Source organism: Giraffa tippelskirchi, chromosome 3, assembly GCF_054371585.1.
Source record: "Giraffa tippelskirchi isolate mGirTip1 chromosome 3, T2T-mGirTip1v1.2.pri, whole genome shotgun sequence".
NCBI lineage: Eukaryota > Metazoa > Chordata > Mammalia > Artiodactyla > Giraffidae > Giraffa > Giraffa tippelskirchi.
This window is the reverse complement of record NC_137277.1, coordinates 134,459,297-134,478,363: the sequence shown is the minus strand read 5'-3', so window position 1 is coordinate 134,478,363 and position 19,067 is coordinate 134,459,297. Positions and strand designations below refer to the sequence as shown.

The following is a 19,067-nucleotide window of genomic DNA, read 5'->3' as shown; positions in this document are numbered from 1 at the left end:
AACACCACACACAGGCTTCCCCCAAAAGATTCTCCAAGTCTGGAGTTTGGTTAGAACTGGAGGCCCATGTAAACCAAGCTTGTGTCTGGGCTGGGTGGGACACCCAGCTGTACTGACACATGACGTGAACGGAAAGCGGTGGGGAGGCATGAGGGACGCTGTCCCAGTTACAGACATTCACTTCTGAACCTCCTTACCGTCAAGAGGACAAGATGGCACGCAAGATGCACTGACCCAGCTCTTGAGCAGCAGTAGCTCATAACTGCAAAGGCTACACTGATTAAAAGATACAAATACTGTATCAAGTTCTCTGCATCAGCATCACAAGGTTTTAAAACTGATCCTTCGCTAGAAACAAGACAGTATTGGTTAAATTGAACAGAACATGGGAACCTGCCAATGCGGAAGAGCCACTCCATGAAAACAAGTTAATACATGATATTAGAAAGGGCAGGAATATTTACTGGTACAGTACTCTGCAATCTCTCAGTTTTGATTACAAAAGCAGGCCTTACAATACTGATTTTATACAATATGCATCATTTGCCAAATTTTAAGTTTGTCCTAATTCGATGATAACATGTACTGCTGTTAGCCTTCCCCATAGATGTCACTTTTCTTGTGCTTCATTTCCTCAAAGTCAAACTCAGATGCCGTCATCATCTTACAGATGTGCTTGATGTCATCACAGGTCATCTCAAAGTGAGTTGTTGCATCATAAGTACGGGATATAAAGATCTGGCTTTCTGTTCTCAAGTCTTTTGGTACAAGGAGGTCACTGATGCTAACGAATTTCTGCTCAGTTGGTTCCAAGAGCTCCAGGGCTGGTCTGATTTCCTTCTTGGGCTCCTTGGTCTCCACTGTTGTGCTGGCAATGGTGATGTACTTGCCCTGTGCAGCCATGTTGTGTGAGGAGGAGATCATGCAGACATAGATACCTGACTTCCAGTTGACTTGGTTCCGTGGAATAATGATCTGGAAGGAGTTGGCGTCGTTGGTATTTTTGATGGGGTGGCTGAGGATACAAGTGACTCTGATCACCTGGCCGACTTTTTCTACTCGATCTTGCACATAGCTGGGATCTCAGATGAGCTGCTTACAGCGAGCAATCTCTCCTTCAGATTTTACACCAATCACCTTTCCATTCTGCATAATGATTTCTTCAGTTGGTTTATTTAGCATGTAGGTACCTCCATAAACAGCACTTAGCTGTGCAAATCCCTGTGGCAGTTCTCATAGGCCGTAGAGTGGATAAAGGTATGGGCTTTTGCCATATCTTGCCAAAGACTTGCTGTAAAGTTTAGTCCTATTAATGCTTCAGGCAATTGTAAAGAACATGCACATTATGATATACTAAGTCATTCATTAAATCTGTACTTAATGCATATTGTGTATCAGAAGGACTTCCCAGATGGCTCAGTGGTAAAGAATCCCCCTGCCAATGCAGGAGTCACCAGAGGTGCAGGTTTGATTCCTGGATTGGGAAAATCCCCTAGAAGAGGAAATGGCAACCCACTCCAGTATTCTTGCCTGGGAAATCCCATGGACAAAGGGTTCTGGTGGGCTACAGTCCATGAGGTCTCAGTCAGACATGACTGAGTGACTGAGCACACACATGTATCAGAAACTGGATGATGCAAGAATGAATAAATAGTGGGTCTAACTTGAAGATGACCATCCATCAGCACCCAAACCTCAAGGATCTGAATTTTTTGTGGCTCTACCTTCCTCTAGATATGAATTAGCTCAAAGGCTTTTCTTATATCCATTCACAGCAGGAGTCTAGGAGCTAAATTCCTAACATCACTTTTGGTACAGCTTCTTTCAACCCTTAATGTATTCATTATGCATATAAATTAATTTTTGTTTCTGAGGATTTGGATTTTCTATGTTAGACGCTCTGTTTGAAGATAGATCACACTTTTTCTATTATTTCTTCTGTACAGATCACCTTGCAGCTAACCATGCAATTTCAAATGTTATTTTGTAGCTTGAAAGTCTACTAATCCATTCTGGAGAACTATCTTGCCAAAGGAAAGTATTTGGAAACAAGGTTAAAAAGGTAAGTTGAGGCCTGGCTTTGTAGAGGACTCAATGATACACTATTGACCCCAAATTTATTTAATAGACAGTAGAGAAATAACCAAAGTAGTGGGGTTTTTTTGATTGTTTGTTTATTTGTTTTAAGAAAACAGATAATCTTCACGAAGTCTATGGCAAGATAATTTGATGAAAGAATGTAGTGTGGACTTTTGTATAGGAGAGATTATAATTCAAGGAAATTGAAAGTTAAAAGATGATTCCAGTAGTAAATGGATGATTAGTTATAAGAGGATAATCTCCACAATCATGACTATTTAAAAAATGAGTATAAAAACATTGGGTTAAAAAGTATTTCCTGACTGAATAAGTGATAAATTAATTCAGTCAATGCTTTAACCATCCCTCCTACATTTCATTTCCTGATGGGTTTAAAGTTTAATGATTGTAGTATGGCAAAAACTATTACAATATTGTAAAGTAATTAGCCCCCAACTAAAATAAATAAATTTATAAAAAAAAAAAAGTTTAATGATTGTAGAGGACAAAGAACCCTGGAGTACAGGCTGATTCTCTTTTTTTAATTTAATTTTTAATTAATTTTTATTTTTTTAACTTTTTTATTGAATTACAGTTGATTTAAGATGTGTTAGTTTCAAATGTACGGCAAAGTGATTTAGTTTTACATATATATTCTTTTTCATTCCCTTCTGGTTTATTACAGGATATTGAGTAGAGTTCCCTATGCTATACAGGAGGTCCTTGTTGTTTATCTATTTTATATACGTGTGTGCCCTAAATCACTTCAGTGGTGTCTGACTCTTTGCGACCCCATGGGCTGTAACTCACAAGGCTCCTCTATCCATGGGATTCCCCAGGCAAGAATACTAGAGTGAGTTGCCATGCCCTCCTCCAGGGGATCTTCCTGACCCAGGGATGAACCCACATCTTTCATGTCTCCTGCATTGACAGGTGTGTCTTTAACACTAGCACCACCTAGGATGCCCATTTTATATTCAACAGTGTGTATATCTGATGACTGAGACAATGATATCTCAACAAATGTGATGTGATATTCTCCTCTTTGTCCTCACTAGCCAAATGATGATGCTGAGGCTCAGTAAAAGAATAAGTATCTTCTGTCAGTATGCACTGACACTATAGCAGTGGTCCCCGACCTTTGTGGAACTGGGGTCCAGTTTCATGGACTGGAGAGGGCAGACAGTTTTTTCCATGGGCTGGGGAGGGGAGATGGTTTTTGGTTACTCCTGCCACTCACCTCCTGCTGTGTGGCCTGGTTCCTAACAGGCCACAGACTAGCACTGGTCCATGATTGGATGTTTGGGACCCCCACACTATAGAGTTCAGATGATTAAACTTTACTTGAAATGCAAAGTTTATCTCTATTTCAGCTGACTGCCAGAACAAATATACAAGAACCAGAGAGAGGAAGGACATGATTTTTTATGGCACACTCTAGCTTCTTGATAGTGAGAAGAATAAAGATGAAATTTAAGAACATGGGAGGAAATCTAAATGATTAAAACAGTTAACATCCAACATTGGAATTGGCCCATTCCGACTAATCATATAAAATCCACTTGCAATGAAGTATCGTTAATGCCTAACTTCTCACACCATAGTTAGCATGAGTGTTTGAAATCGCAATTAACTGACTAATTTAATTTCTAAAATTGTGATGATATTTTCTTTTTGCGTGGCTTAAGTTTAAATTATTAATACACTTGCAATTTGTTTCTCATACTTTTCTTTTTATGAACAAATGTTCTCTGGTTTTGGAAAGGGCTAATGAACTTAGTGCATTAGATGTTTTATGAGTTTATTTCATAGTGTTTTGAATCCTTGATATTCCATGTCCCATTTTGCTAGGCACATTTTCTCCTTCTCTGTAGCTTTACAGAGACAATCAAAGTATGTATTGTGTCTTAATCGCCAGTGTGTAAAGGATCATTGGGTGTCCAGGAAGCCTTTTATTTCTTTTCTATCCTTGCAATTACTTTTTCTCTCCAAATACTATTTTCTAAAATGTTAATGTAGCCATGTGTGACCCGATGGGGTCTTAATATCTCAAGAACAGTGGCTCAGCTCACTTTTCAGGGACTCAGGAAAGGCACAGAAGGGTTTTTGATCCCCTTTCAGATGATGAGAGGAAGTTTGTAAAACCAAGGCTGTGGGGAGAAGGAATTATCAACCGGGGGCTGGGATCTACGTACGTCACTATGAGAAATGAAAAGAAAACAGACAAAACTAAAACCATAGCCCAGAAGAACGTCTCCCATATTATGTCAGAATTTAGTGCAGAAAAGAAATTACTATACTCACAGAGTCCAACTGAAAATTAACATTGGCAGAAGCTGTCTCCACCTGGCGTTACATATCTGTTTAAAAATTAATCTTTTAAATTGATATTTCCAAATAAATGTATAGTTAACAACATGTAGACAAAATTCTTTTTCTATGTTTCTGTTTTTTTAAAGACACACAGACACACACACAGCACTCACACAGTCTTCTTGTTTTCTACATTTTTCTAGCTTTTCAATTCCCATAAACAAACACTTAGGTGCTCAGTATACCAATCACACAGATTGATCACTTTATACTTGAAGTATTTAATAAGACATATATGTAGGCACACACATACGTATATACATATATACACAGGCTAGCAAAGAATTGGCCCTTTTGCTTGATTTTTAGGAATTGTCAGAAAGATACCTTTCTAGATAGTAATGAAAAATGGAACTGAAGCAGAGGTGGTTTATTTTAACTAACCTGTGCAATGTAAATTTTAAACTCCTTTACAATGGACCTCTGGAGAAGCAAGGTGATGTAACTAATAAGTTATCAGTGGGAATTATGAGAAAATGACCTGTAGCAGTCAAAATTATGAGGAGGCCTCTAATCCACCCCTTAGAAATCTTGTAAGTAAATGTCATGTTTGACAAAGTAGTTCATGTTGAGAAACACCATCTGTGAGGAATATCAGAAACTAGGAGGAGATGTCACGCTTGATAAAGTTGGTAATGCCAATGCCCATCAGAAGAGCAGGCGAATATTTCAAAAGCTCAGGGAAAAGAGAGTTGAGAAAAACAAAAAAACATGAGTTGGAAGAAAACATCTGAGACCATTGCTAATGAAAACAAGCACTTGAGAAGCATAAGAGATCAAGCATCCTTTCCATACAAATAAACTATTTTTATCTCTGTTAGGGGGCCATACTTCCTAATGTTTAATATTTACTCCCTGCTTTCAGCTAACATCTTTATTTACCTTCTGACACTCATTAAACATTGTTTCTATGTACATACTAATGTACAACAGTCTCAGAGATTAGAAAAATAGGAAGTTAACAAGTCTGACACCTCTGTTGTGGATATACTGTTACCATTCAATTCAATATATATGTTTTAAGGGTGTTTTCTCTGGCAGGCTCTGTGCTGGGCAACCCAGGCACCCCCCTGTCCTCAGGGAGCTTGCAGTCTAGCACAAGTACACATGGAAAATGATATTTCATGATAACCTAGAGCTGTCATTCAGCACAATAAGCATATGTAATCAGAAATGTCTGTGCAGGAGAGCACGGTGGCCAATATGCTAGCAAGACTTCATCAGAGATGTACTATGAAGTACAAAAGCACTTCATCAGGTAGCAGGAATCTAGACAGGGCTATGACACATTCTTCAACTTTCATAAAGGTATCTTCATATCCATATTTCCCTGAAACTCCAGACAAGTTCCATTAACAATCTTCATCACTGCATTATGTTCTTGTACTTATTTTCAGGACAAACATGTTAACATTTATCTTCTCCACTTAACTACAAATTCCACATTGGTGGTGATAATTGTCTAGTTTGCCATTTTATCTGCAGTAATTATGATAAATTCACTTAGTTCAAAATTGGTTCACTGGCAAACTGTTCTACAAGACACTTGGTTATTCTGCCCTGTACAAGTTTCCTGACACTCTCTATAAGCAATGCTCTTTTTTTTTTTCACTAAAAAAAAAAAAAGCTGAAAAAGGTAAACTAGGCCTGTTAAAAAGTTGTACTGAAATATGTCTCTGTTTCTCTCTTTGGAAAACGAAATTCTTCATGAAAGGTTATAAATTTCTTTAATACATGAAACATGCAACACTTGCAGAGTTCCTGCTTAAAATAAAAAAAGAAAGAAAGAAAAACCTGCTTCAATATTTGCTCAGTGTTTCCTGAAGCTATGAGTATGAATGAGAAGCTTGTCTCTCAATGTATCACAAATTACTTATTGTAGTTTTGAGTAGAATTCAACAAACTATTTCTGCCCAAAGATAGGTTATAAAATGGATTGAAATAACCTTTTTCCCTTGAAGCGTTTTCTCCAGTATGAAAGAAAAAGCTTCTGCCTTTGTTTCTCTCCATAACTAGGAGTTGAGAACTGCTCAGACTATGGGGAAACAAAAGCCCTCACAAAGCAAAAGGCTAGAACATGTCAAGAGAAGGCTGAATTTAGTGTAAGTATTTTCTGATTGCTCTTGAGTATCATTTTGTAAAGGACAAAGGCCAATAGCTATGCACCTATCCTCCTGCTGAAATCCCTTCTGCAATAAAATTACTCTTTATTTCTTATTTTAAAAGAATCCAAGTTAAATTTGACAAGGATTTTGCCCAAAACTTAACAATTTGAGTAAGTAACACAGGAATTAGTAAATAAAGAAAACATAATTAAAGTAATAAATACTATTTTCTAAATACTTTCTATGTACCAGACAATATATTGGCCTTGGAAGGCCAGAATTTACCCTCACCAAGCTGCATTTAGTGATGTAAAAAAAAAAAAATTAAGTACTGTACTGGGTTGAGAAACATTTGCTGTGTCAAACAAAAAAATGGATAGAGTATTGATAATCTCTACAAAATATAGTAAAATACATGGCTACTGGGACAAATGCAACTGCAAAATCCAAGCCTTGGGATACACAGCTGTCTTGAAAATAGTTTTCTGGATTAGGAAGAAATAAAATCATGATCTAACTATTGTGTGACCATGGATGACTTAAAACTAAAAGATGAGCACCTACTATAATTCAACATAAGAACTTTTTGAAGGCAAACATGCTGACACCAATATTAGGCTTCATCTTTTAATAAATATTTCTAAGCATCATGCTGATGTATATGTGTCTCTTAGAAATTAAGTAAAAGTAGAGTGAAGTTGCTCAGTCACCTCTGACTCTTTGTGACCCCACGGACTATAGCCTACCAGGCTCCTCTGTCCATAGGATTTTCCAGGCAAGGGTACTGGAGTGGATTGCCATTTCCTTCTCCAGGGGATCTTCCAGACCCCAGGACTAAACCTGGGTCTTCCACATTGCAGGCAGACACTTTACCATCTGAGTCACCAGGGAAGCCCTCTTAGAAATAGGATACTGACATATGTTCAGTAGCCTGGAGAGAAAGAAAATTGGGGATTTTGGATTACAGTCATTTTGATTTTAGAGCAAAATCTTTTGTGTTCAAATAATCCTGTGTTTGGAGTCCAGCAAATCCACTTGCTAATTTGGTAAGACAATGAGAAATCAAACGTAAATTCCTACTTTACAAATATCTTGAATATATTAGAGTATGACCTAGATAGAGATTACCATACTAAGTGAAGTAAGCCAGACTGAGAATGACAAATACATCATTTATAAGTGGAATCTAAAAAAGAAAGAAAGAAAGAAATGAATTAATCTACAAACTAGAAACAGATTCTTATTTACAAAACAGAAACAAACATAGGAAACCAACTAATAGTTAACAAAGGTGAAAGGGGGAAGGGATGAATTAAGAGGTTGGGATTAAAATATGCACACTACTAATTTTTCCCTTCTCCCCCTTCCACTTTGGTAACCAAAAATTTGTTGGGGGAGATTGCGATTGGGATTGACATATATACACTATTGATAGCATGTATAAAATAGATAACTAACTAGTGAGAACCTAGTGTATAGCTCAGGGAACCCTACTCAGTACTCTGTGACTAAATGGAAAGGAAGTCCAAAAAACAGGGGGCATTTGCACAATATAGATGATACACATTGCTGTACAGTAGAAACTAAATGGCTCATTGATAGAAAATATATCTTCCAATGCAGGAGACACAGGAGAGGTGAGTTCAATCCTTGGGTCAGGAAGATCTCCTGGAGGAGGAAATGGCAACCCTCTCCAGTATTCTTGCCTGAAAAAAAAAAAAAATCCATGAACAGAGGAGCCTGGTGGGCTACAATCTATGGGGTCACAAAGAGTCAAACATGACTGAGCGACTGAGCATACACAGAGTAGAAATTAACACAACACTGTAAAGCAAACAAATGTCAGTCAATTTTTTTTTAAGAAACATATACACACTACTATGTATAAAATAAACAACAAGGTCCTACTGTAGAGCACAGGGAATTATACTCAATACCTTATAATACCTATGATGGAAAAGAATCTGAAAAAGAATATATATATATATATATATATACACACACAAACACTGTTGAAGCCTCACTTGGAGAATTTTCAGCATTACTTTGCTAGAGAGTGAGATGAGTACAATTGTGCGGTGGTTGGAACATTCTTTGGCATTGCCTTTCTTTGGGATTGGAAAGAAAACTGACATTTTCCAGTCCTGTGGCCACTGCTGAGTTTTCCAAATTTACTGGCATATTGAGTGCAGCACATTCACAACATCATCTTTTAGGATTTAATATAGCTCAGCTGGAATTTCATCATCTCCACTAGCTTTACTTGTAGTGATGCTTTCTAAGACCCACTTGACTTTGGATTCCAGGATATTTGGCTCTAGGTGAGTGATCACACCATCGTGGTTATCTGGGTCATAAAGATCTTTTTTGTGTAGTTCTTCTGTGCATTCCTCTTGATGAAAGTGAAAGAGGAGAGTGAAAAAGTTGGCTTAAAACTCAACGTTCAGAAAACTAAGATCATGGCATTTGGTCCCATCACTTCATGGGAAATAGATGGGGAAACAGTGCAAACAGTGTCAGACTTTACTTTTTTGGGCTCCAAAATCACTGCTGATGGTGATTGCAGCCATGAAATTAAAAGACGCTTACTCCTTGGAAGGAAGGTTATGGCCAACCTAGATAGCATATTTAAAAGTGGAGACATTACTTTGCCAACAAAAGTCCATCTAGTCAGGGCTATGGTTTTTCCAGTGGTAATGTATGGATGTGAGAGTTGGACGGTGAAGAAAGCTGAGTGCCAAAGAATTGGTGCTTTTGAACTGTGGTGTTGGAGAAGACTCTTGAGAGTCCCTTGAACTGCAAGGAGATCCAGTCAATCCATCCTAAAGGAGATCAGTCCTGGGTGTTCATTGGAAGGACTGATGTTGAAGCTGAAACTCCAATACTTTGGCTACCTCATGTGAAGGGTTGACTCACTGGAAAAGACCCTAATGCTGGGTAGGATTGGGGGCAAGAGGAGAACGGGCTGACAGAGGATGAGATGGTTGGATGGCATCACCGACTCAATGGACATGAATTTGAGCAAGCTGCAGGTGTTAGTGATGGACAGGGAAGCCTGGCACTCTAAGACCATGGGATCACAGAGCCAGAAATGACTGAGTGACTGAACTGAACTGAGCTGATATACATATGTATATACACACACACACATATATACACACATATAGATTCATATAACTGAATCACTTTACTGTACAGTAGAAATTAACACAAAATTATAATAAACTATACATGAAAATCAAAATATATTAAAAAGAACAGTATCTTGTAGACCAGTGGCCTCCAATCTCTGAGTCACTGGCCATTATCAGTTCATATCCTGTTAGGAACCGGGCTGCATAGGAAGATATGAGCAGCATGCAGACAATTGAGTGAAGCTTCATCTGTATTTATAATCACTCCCCATCACTTACTTTACCACCTAAGCTCTGCCTCCTGTAAGTGCAGCGATAGCATTAGATTCTCACAGAACTGTGGGCCCTACTGTTATCTGTGCATGTGAGAGATCTAGGTTGCATGCTTCTCATGAGAATCTAACACATGATGATCTGAGGTGGAGCTGATGTGGTGATGCTAGCACTGAGGAGCAGCTGCAAATACAGATTATGATTATCAGAGAGGTTTGATTGTACAGGGATCACAATAAATTAATTGTTTGCAGGCTCATATCAAAACCCTATCAGTGAGTGGCAAGTGACAATTAAGATGCATCTGGTGGCAGGTTTTGAGTCAGAATCTGACACTTATTTTATTCCACACATAGCCTGCCCATTATTTTATTTACCACTTCCATCTGTGCCTGTTTCTGCCACTGTGCACTTGTGTCAGTCACAGTTTTGGTAAGGCCACACGCTAACCCCATTTAAAATGAGTAAAAAAAAAAAAAATGTTACTGGGAGTTCTTTCAAAAGAGGGGAAAGAACCAATAATGAAACACCAGAATACCCTAAGACTGCCAACACAAAGAAAGCTGCATTTCAAAGAAAAATACCAATCGTCCTACTAAGTGTTCATTGCAACATGTAATTCTCATTCTCTAAGCCCTCTTTGTATATATGAGAAGATGACTGGCTATCCAATGAACCCATTAAACCTTGAAAACTGCTTTGCCTCATGGAGACCAAGCACCTTGAAGTAAAAGACAAGCCTTTGGAGTGTTTCAAAAGAAAAAGTATGAACTTGAAGAACAGGAGCAATTAATGAAGGCCACCACTTCATCAAATCTCTCTGCACTGAGAACACCATTCTTAGTGGCTAACCGCATGGCTAAAGCTAAGAAGCCCTTTACTATTTTTGAAAAGTTGATGCTGCCTGCTGCTAAGGACATTTGTCATGAACTTTCAGGAGAGGTTGAAATTCAAAAGGTAGCACATATTCTTCATTTGACTAGCACCATATCTATACAGATTGATTAAATAACAGAGGATATTGAATCACATTTGTTAGATAGGATTAATGAGTCACTGTGGTACTCAATCCAGTTTGACAAGTCTACCAGTGTTGACAACAAGGCAACCAAGCTTGTCTTTATGGCCTATATTTTTCAGGAGGATGTGCGTGAAGATATGTTATGTGTATTTCTGTTGCCAATCAAGGCTGCAGAAGTATTCAAGTCCTTAAATGATTACTTATCAGGAAAATTGAATTAGTCATTTTGTGTTGGTGTATGCAGGGCCAGAGTGGCTGCTGTGACTAGAGAGCTTTCTGGTTTCACTACTCAGGTCAAAAAGGTCAGTTCTGAATGTGAGTCTACATACTGTGTCATCCATAGAGAAATGCTGGCTAGCTGAAAAATGTCACTTGATCTTAACATTTTGACTGATATGATTAAAATCATCAGCCACATTGAAGTACATTTCCTTAACTCATCTATTCACACAGCTCTGCTAGGAAATGGATGTAGAGCACATATCTTCTCTTATACACAGAAATAAGATGGATTTCTAAACGCAGATCACTGACCAGAGATTTTGCTTTGCAAGAGCTGCTCCTGAGATTTCTTTTAGAAAAACAGTCACCATTGGAAGCTCATTTCAGGGACACAGAATGGGTTGCAAAACTTGTTTATTTATGTGACATGTTCAACATGCTCAATGAACTTAAGCTGTCACTTCAGTGGAGAATGACAACTGTGTTCAAGTTCACAGATGAAGTGTCTGCATTCATAGCTGAACTGGAATTATGGGGGTGATGAGAGAACATGGGGATTTTTGAGATGCTTCAAACATTAACAGAGATTTTGAAAGAGACCGAGCCAAGGTGTTCTTTCCCCCAGCGGGTGCATACATCACCTATCTCAGCTTTCAGAAGAGTTTGAACATTACTTTCCAAGCACAAAATACTCCAGAACTGGGAAGGACTGGATCTGCAACACGTTTGTGGATAAGCCAAGTGAATCAACTTTGGCCCTGCTAGAAGAGGATTAAATTGCTTGAGATCACAAATGATGGTGGCCTTATTAAAGTCAAAGCAGAATAGCCTGAGATTGCCATAAAAAGCACTGAAAAGCCTACTTCTGTTTCCAATACCTGATCTTCATGAAGCAGGGTTTTCTACAGTGACAACCAAAATGAGTACAGAGTAGACTGGACATAAGCAACACACTTTGTGTGTCACTGTCTTCAATCACCCCCGGAAGGGACCATCTAGTTGAAGGAAGACGAACTCAGGGCTCCTACTGATTCTGGATTTTGGTGAATTGTATACTTATTTTATTATTTATAACAAAGTAATAATAATAGAAATAAATCACACAATAACTGTAATGTATTTGAATGTATATTACATTTGTAATGTAATGGAATATAATGTGCCGTCCCTCCCCTCTGGCCCATGGAAAACTTGTCTTCTATGTAATCAGTCCCTGGTGCCAAAAAGGTTGGGGATGGTTGTCATAGATAGTCAATAAAATACATAATGGATTGTGCTCCATGAGATAGGGTTATAATCCCCTGCTCTTCACTTGTTATTATGACCTCACTACCCATCCCACATTTTTACTTCCTTCCTTTCTTCACCAGTCCTTCCCACCTTGAAGTCTGGTACAGTAGAGAGTGGTTAGACAGTAATGATCTTAAGTATTGCTGCCAGGGCAGTGTTTGATGTTTGACCCAGGAAGTAGCCAGAAGAGGGGAGATCTATTTTTGGTTCAGAATTGGACACACAAGGGACTCGTCCAGCGAAAGAGGTTAAAAGTGCCTCCTGCTCACCACATCTCACAGGGTTTATTGACCCACTTAGAGCTCAGCTCACAAAGAGAACAAAGACACAGGCATGTGATGGAAGAGAGAATGAGGAAGAGAGTTATTACCATTGACCAAAGAACAGGAAATTCACATTTTGCAGAGCACATGTGAGAAAAACAAGTATGCAGTAAAAAGTCAAATAGGGCTGATTGTTCAGACACTGCACATGATGAAAACTAAGATCTTTTAATTATAAATAATAAAGGCTAAGAAAAAAGAAATGAACATATAAAATGGACAGAGCATGTAAACAGTGCACCTTTAAAATGCTGAAAGTAATATTCAGCATTACTGAATATTAATGGAAAAGGGAACACTCTTGCACTGTGGGCGAGAATGTAAATTGGTGTAGCCACTGTGGAGAACAGCATGGAGGTTCCTTTAAACTATAAAACTATCTAAAATAGAACTATCATAAGTAGAAGTAATCCTATTACTGGGCATACACCCTGAGAAAACCATAATTCAAAAAGACGCATGCACCCCAATGCTCATTGTAGCACTATTTACAGTAGACAGGACATGGAAGCAAACTAAACATCCACCAACAGATAAATGGATAAAGATGAGACATATATATATATATATATATATATATATGTATATATGTGTGTATATATATATGTATATATATACAATGAAATATTACTCAGCCAAAAAATGAATGAAGTTGGGTCATTTGTAGAGACATGGATGGACACTGAGTCTGTCATAGAGAGTGAAGTAAGTCAGAAAGAGAAAAGCAAATATATATTAATGTATATATGTAGAACCTAGAAAAATGATGCAGAGAAACCTACTTACAGGGCAGGAATAGAGACACAAACACAGAGAACAGAATGAACATGTGGACACAGGGTGGGAAGGAGGGGGTGGGATGAATTGGAAGATTAGGAATGACATATGTACACTACTGTGTGTAAAATAGATAGTTGCTGGGAACCTGCTGTTTAGCACATGGAGATCAGCTTGGTGCTCTATGATGACCTAGATGAGTGGAATCAAGGGTGGGGGGTGGATGGGAGACCTAAAAGGGAGGGGACACATGCATGCATACAGTTGATTCACTTTGTTGTACAGTAGAAACCAATACATTTTTAAGTAGCTATACACCATTTTTTAAAAGGTATGTTAATATGTATTTATTCTACATGGGATTGTTTTACATTAAATGTTTTCTCTAGATCCAGTCTGGTACTTCAGACATTTCCCTCCTTTCTAGCAATCGTTGCCTCAATTCAAGCAGTGTCTATTCTTCAGCTTATTTTCTAAGAAGTCTATAAGATTTTAGGGATTAGCCTGATGACCTCTATCAATATAATCACTCATTTCTCAAAGATAATTATTATCTAATTATTATACAGCTAGCTTTGGGGAAGACTACCATTTTTTTTAAGAAAACCTTAAAACGTGGAGAAACCAAACATTTTAAATGCCATTCCATCATCTTAAAGCTTCCATCTTTTCTTCTGAGAAGTTAGCTGTCATTTCATTGTTGATATTTAAAACATAGCAGTTTTTTTTTTGTTTTTTAAATCCGGACACTTTTAAGATGTTAACTTTCTCAATGGCTTGCTTCAGCTTTATTGTTGTAGTTTAGTTGCTAAGTTGTGTCTGAGTCTTTGGGACCCTATAGACTATAGCCCACCAGGCTCCTTTGCTCATGGGATTTCCCTGGCAAGAATATTGAGGTGGGCTGCCATTTCCTTCCCAGGGGAATCTTCCTGATGCAGGGATCAAACCTGTGTCTCCTGCTTGGCAGGCGTATTCTTTACCACTGAGCCACTAGGGAAACACTCCAGTTTTTACAATATGCCTATATAGGCACTCTTTCTCTGTTTGTTTATCCTACTTTGCTTGGTAGCAAATATCTCTGTATCTTTTATCAGTTTTTGAAAATTCTTAGTTATCTCTTCAAATGTTTCTGCCCTTGTTTTTCTTTCTAGCTCCTCTCTTTTTGAGAATTCAATTACATCTTTTTAACACTTTTTTCCACCCTCTCACAGAGGAATTTTCCACTTTCTCTCAGTATTTCAATCTTGATAATATCCTGTGAATCTATATTATACTTATTAATCCTCTATTCCATTGTATCCAATTTGCTATTATACACATCTAGTACAGTCTTAAAGTACTGACTTTTTTTTTTTTTTTTTTTGCTACAACACACAGCTTGTGGGACCTTAGTTTCTCGACCAGGGATTGAACCTACTTCTCAGTACTGAAAGCATGAAGTCCTAACCACTGGCCCACCAGGTAATTTCCTTGATTATTTAATCCTTGGATTCCCACTTGTTCTCTTTGTATAGATTACAATTATCTGTTTAAGATGTCAATTATTCCCTGTATGTTCTCATGTCAATTGTAGTTATTTTAAAGTTATACATGATAAATTCACTATTTAGATCACTTGTGACTGCATCTCTTGTCTGTTTTTCCTTCTGGTCATGCTATTTGATTGTCTGGTTGATTGTGTAGTGAAACTGGACATTTGGATTGAAAAATTGTAGGGATACCAAAACCTCCTTAGCTCTGGCAGATAGTTTGAATAAAATGTATATTGTATTAATCTGATTAGGGCTTGAGTTAGTAAACAAAGTTTACCAGTCTTCAAATTGACTGAGCAATTTCTTTTTCTTCCTTACTCCTGAGATGTATACTAGGTTTCTTTCTTGGTTGGCCCTAATGTCCAGTTTTCATTTTTCTAGCACTGTGAGACTACCGAAAGCCCACCAATCTGGTCATTTTAGGCTTCAGTTTCTCCTTGGGTTCTCTATATCTTGCCTTGAGCTGCTTCTGAAACAGTGTAAAAGACTGTGCTTATTTCAGTTTAAAATATCTCCCATTATTTCTTCATAAAAGCTTGGCTCCTCAAGTTTTGGCACTCTTGATAGTTCTTTTGTGACTTCAAATAGAATTTTTTGGTATTTTATCCAACTTTCATAATTGTTCTCAGCAGGTAATGGTTATTCCACAAACTAATTTATGCAGACTATGTAGTCTGCATACAAATTTTTATACCTAGGTGTATACTAATTTCATAAAAATAATTCACAGCAAATCATTTTGTTTTCGTTTCTAACTTTTCAACTGTCTATATTGCTGCACTTGTTTCTAATAGTATCTTAGTTGATTTGAGATTTGGAGGTTCGGTTTGCAGATAGATGTGGGTGGTATCAATTCAGGGCTGTTTCTTTTGTGTTGCCTTTATGGAAAACAGAACATTCATTCAAAACAGGCATAGATTTTGATGCCTGAATTTAAAGACTCTAAACTCTACTAAAGTTACCATTTTCTCCAGCTAGTACTTCACCATAAATGCTTGCACATCGACACTTGTTGCTTTTAGAATCACTTCTCCTATGATTTGCACTTCACTATTTAAAGTACATTATTTTAGAATTTTTGACGTATGGAATTGGAAATGTGGAAAGATCGAAGATTTAGAATACCAGACTGCTGTAGAAAAGGCTGAGGTATGCAGAGATGCCTGAATCTCAAACTAATTCTCTAAGGTCCCCCAAATCCTGGAATATCAAAATAAGAGTTAAACTCCAGGATTCCCCCATACCTCCTTCTTATTTTCTACTTCATCTTCATGGCAATGGGAATTAGAAGCAAGTTCAGGTTTTGTATGAGTCTGAAATGAGATAGGTACAACATGTTTCAAATTACTGCCATGTGGTTTACTTCAATTGGTTAATAGCTTGACAATGTTGTTATGTCAAAACCTGGGTCTCGCGTTAGAGGTAGAATCTAGAAAAATATGCACAAAAGACACTGGCCACATTCCAAGACATATAAATAGTGATAAGTATACACCTTGGGGTGGGACTTCCCAGATTTTAGTAAAGGGGTCTACTGATAGACCAACCATGTTGCTGCTGCTGCTGCTGCTAAGTCGCTTCAGTCGTGTCCGACGCTGTGCAACCCCATAGACAGCAGCCCACCAGGCTCCTCTGTCCCTGGGATTCTTGCCTGGAGAGGGTTGCCATTTCCTTCTCCAATGCATGAAAGCGAAAAGTGAAAGTGAAGTCTCTCAGTCGTGTCCGACTCTTCGCGACTCCTTGGACTGTAGCCCACCAGGCTCCTCTGCCCATGGGATTCTCCAGGCAAGAGAACAACCATAGCAAGGTGCTATTTTCACTAAACTAGAAAGATTTATTTCATCTTTCCTCCATGAGACCCTTTTACTTGATCACTGATTTTTTTTCAAAATAAATTGCATAATCAGGTATAAAATCAGTTTCCCATATAGTCTGTCTTTTTAAAAAATATATTTATTTTTTATTTGAAGGATATTTGCTTTACAGAATTTTGCTTTTGTCAAACTTCAATGTCATGGGTATACTTATGTCTTTTAAATGAACTCTCTCCCACTCCATATACTAACATAATAAATATATCAAACAAAAATAAAACTAGTTTTCTTAGTCTTTTCTCCATTAATTCCAGCTTCCAGAATAATGCTAAATACTATTGGAATAACCACATTCTTGACATATTCCTAAATGTGATGGGAACTTCTTTGGGGCTTTGCTTTCAATTATGAGATGAACTATTGGTTCAAAATAAAATAATCTTTATTATGCAAAAAACATATCCTTATGGTACCAGTTTTCAGGTTTTACCAGACATAGTTGCTATACTTTTTAAAGTGCCTACTTATTCTCTAAATTAGCACTTATATTTTTCCTTCTACATAATGAAACAATTATAGAAACAGATTTATTAATATTAAATTAACCCAAAAGTCTGTTTTGGAGAAGTAAATTATAAGTTTTACACACTATTTGATTATCCATATGGCAATTTATGTAAGATTATTACATCCATTCTTATGTATATTCATTCTTTTATCAGAAAAATAATTTAACATTGAAAAATTAAATATGAAACTTTCCAAGATGTACTCTTTTCAAGAAACACTTTTGTAGCATTAGAAGGTGTCAACACTAAAAATTTGAAAGAATTCACCATAGTATAATAAGGAATTGATTTTTAATATTTTTAACATTTTAAAAATTTATAGTACATGCTTCTTATGTATTTAGAGTTTCTACTTCTTATGATCATTTTCTTTACTTATTTTGTAACTCTAACATACTTTAGGTCCTGTTCTATGTAATAAAATTTGTGTATGTCTCTGTAGGTTCAAATTTAGCTTTGGCATCTGATATATTGAAAAGTAAATGTGTTAGTCGCTCAGTCATGTTCACCTCTTTGTGACCACATGGACTGGAATGTGCCAGGCTCCTCTCTGCCCATGGAATTCTCCAGGCAAGAATACTGGAGTGGGTAGCCATTTCCTTCTCCAGGGGGTTAATTAGCCCCTTTAAGTCTCAGTTACTTTATCTTTAAAATGAATAGAAATGATAAAATTATATCATATGGATGTTTAGGGATTAAATAATATAAGGAATGTAAAGCATTAGGCAACCTGGTAAGCATTGACAAACTACTACCAAATTATTGTTCCATAAATGGCTTCTCCTGAGCCATCATGATCAATAGCATGTGTGCTTGCTCAGTCTCTCAGTTGTGTCCAAGTCTTTGCAATTCATGGACTGTAGGGTGCCAGGCTTCTCTGTCGGTGGAATTCTCCAGGAAAGAATACCCGAGCGGGTTGCCATTTCCTACTCTATGGTATCTTCCCCATTCAGGGATCAAACCCACGTTTCTTGTGTCTCCTACATTGGCAGGCAGATTCTTTATCAGCGCACCACCTGGGAAGCCCTCTTGACCCTTACTCAAATAGGAAGGCAACTTCCAAACAAATAATATATATCAACATCTGTTGCTCTGCCTTGGACATTCATTAAATACTGAGGATAATATTATCCATACTGTGAATATGGAAGTGACAAAATATGTTCAAAGGAACAAAAAACAAAGCATACACACAACTTGTGTTCATTCTATTAATCTTTCCTATTCCATCTACTTTGCTTTTGTCCATTATCTGCTGATGCCACACTCCTCTCTAATACATGCATTCTCTACTTCTAAAAATAAGGATTCTATTAATTTTCAGAAGCAAATCACATTTCTCACTGATTTTTCAGTGCCACCCCCCCCCCGAATACTTGTTTGTATTCTTGAAAGTTTGAAGAAAAGAGTTTGAAGGACTTGATCTGAGATTTGATCTTATCAAAGCTATGTGTTAGGATCTTCTATTTGACAGCAGTAAACATAGAGAATAGGGAAATGAGGGGAAATAAAGGTTGCCTTACTCATGAACCAACATGATGGTCTAAAAATGCAG

The 19,067-nt window shown here is 37.4% G+C and overlaps 1 pseudogene; it reads right to left on the bottom strand.

Annotated features, from left to right (window-relative positions):
- Positions 1–591: 591 nt before the first annotated feature.
- Positions 592–1,225, bottom strand: LOC145540474 (rab GDP dissociation inhibitor beta pseudogene; annotated as a pseudogene).
- Between the last annotated feature and the right edge of the window lie 17,842 nt (positions 1,226–19,067).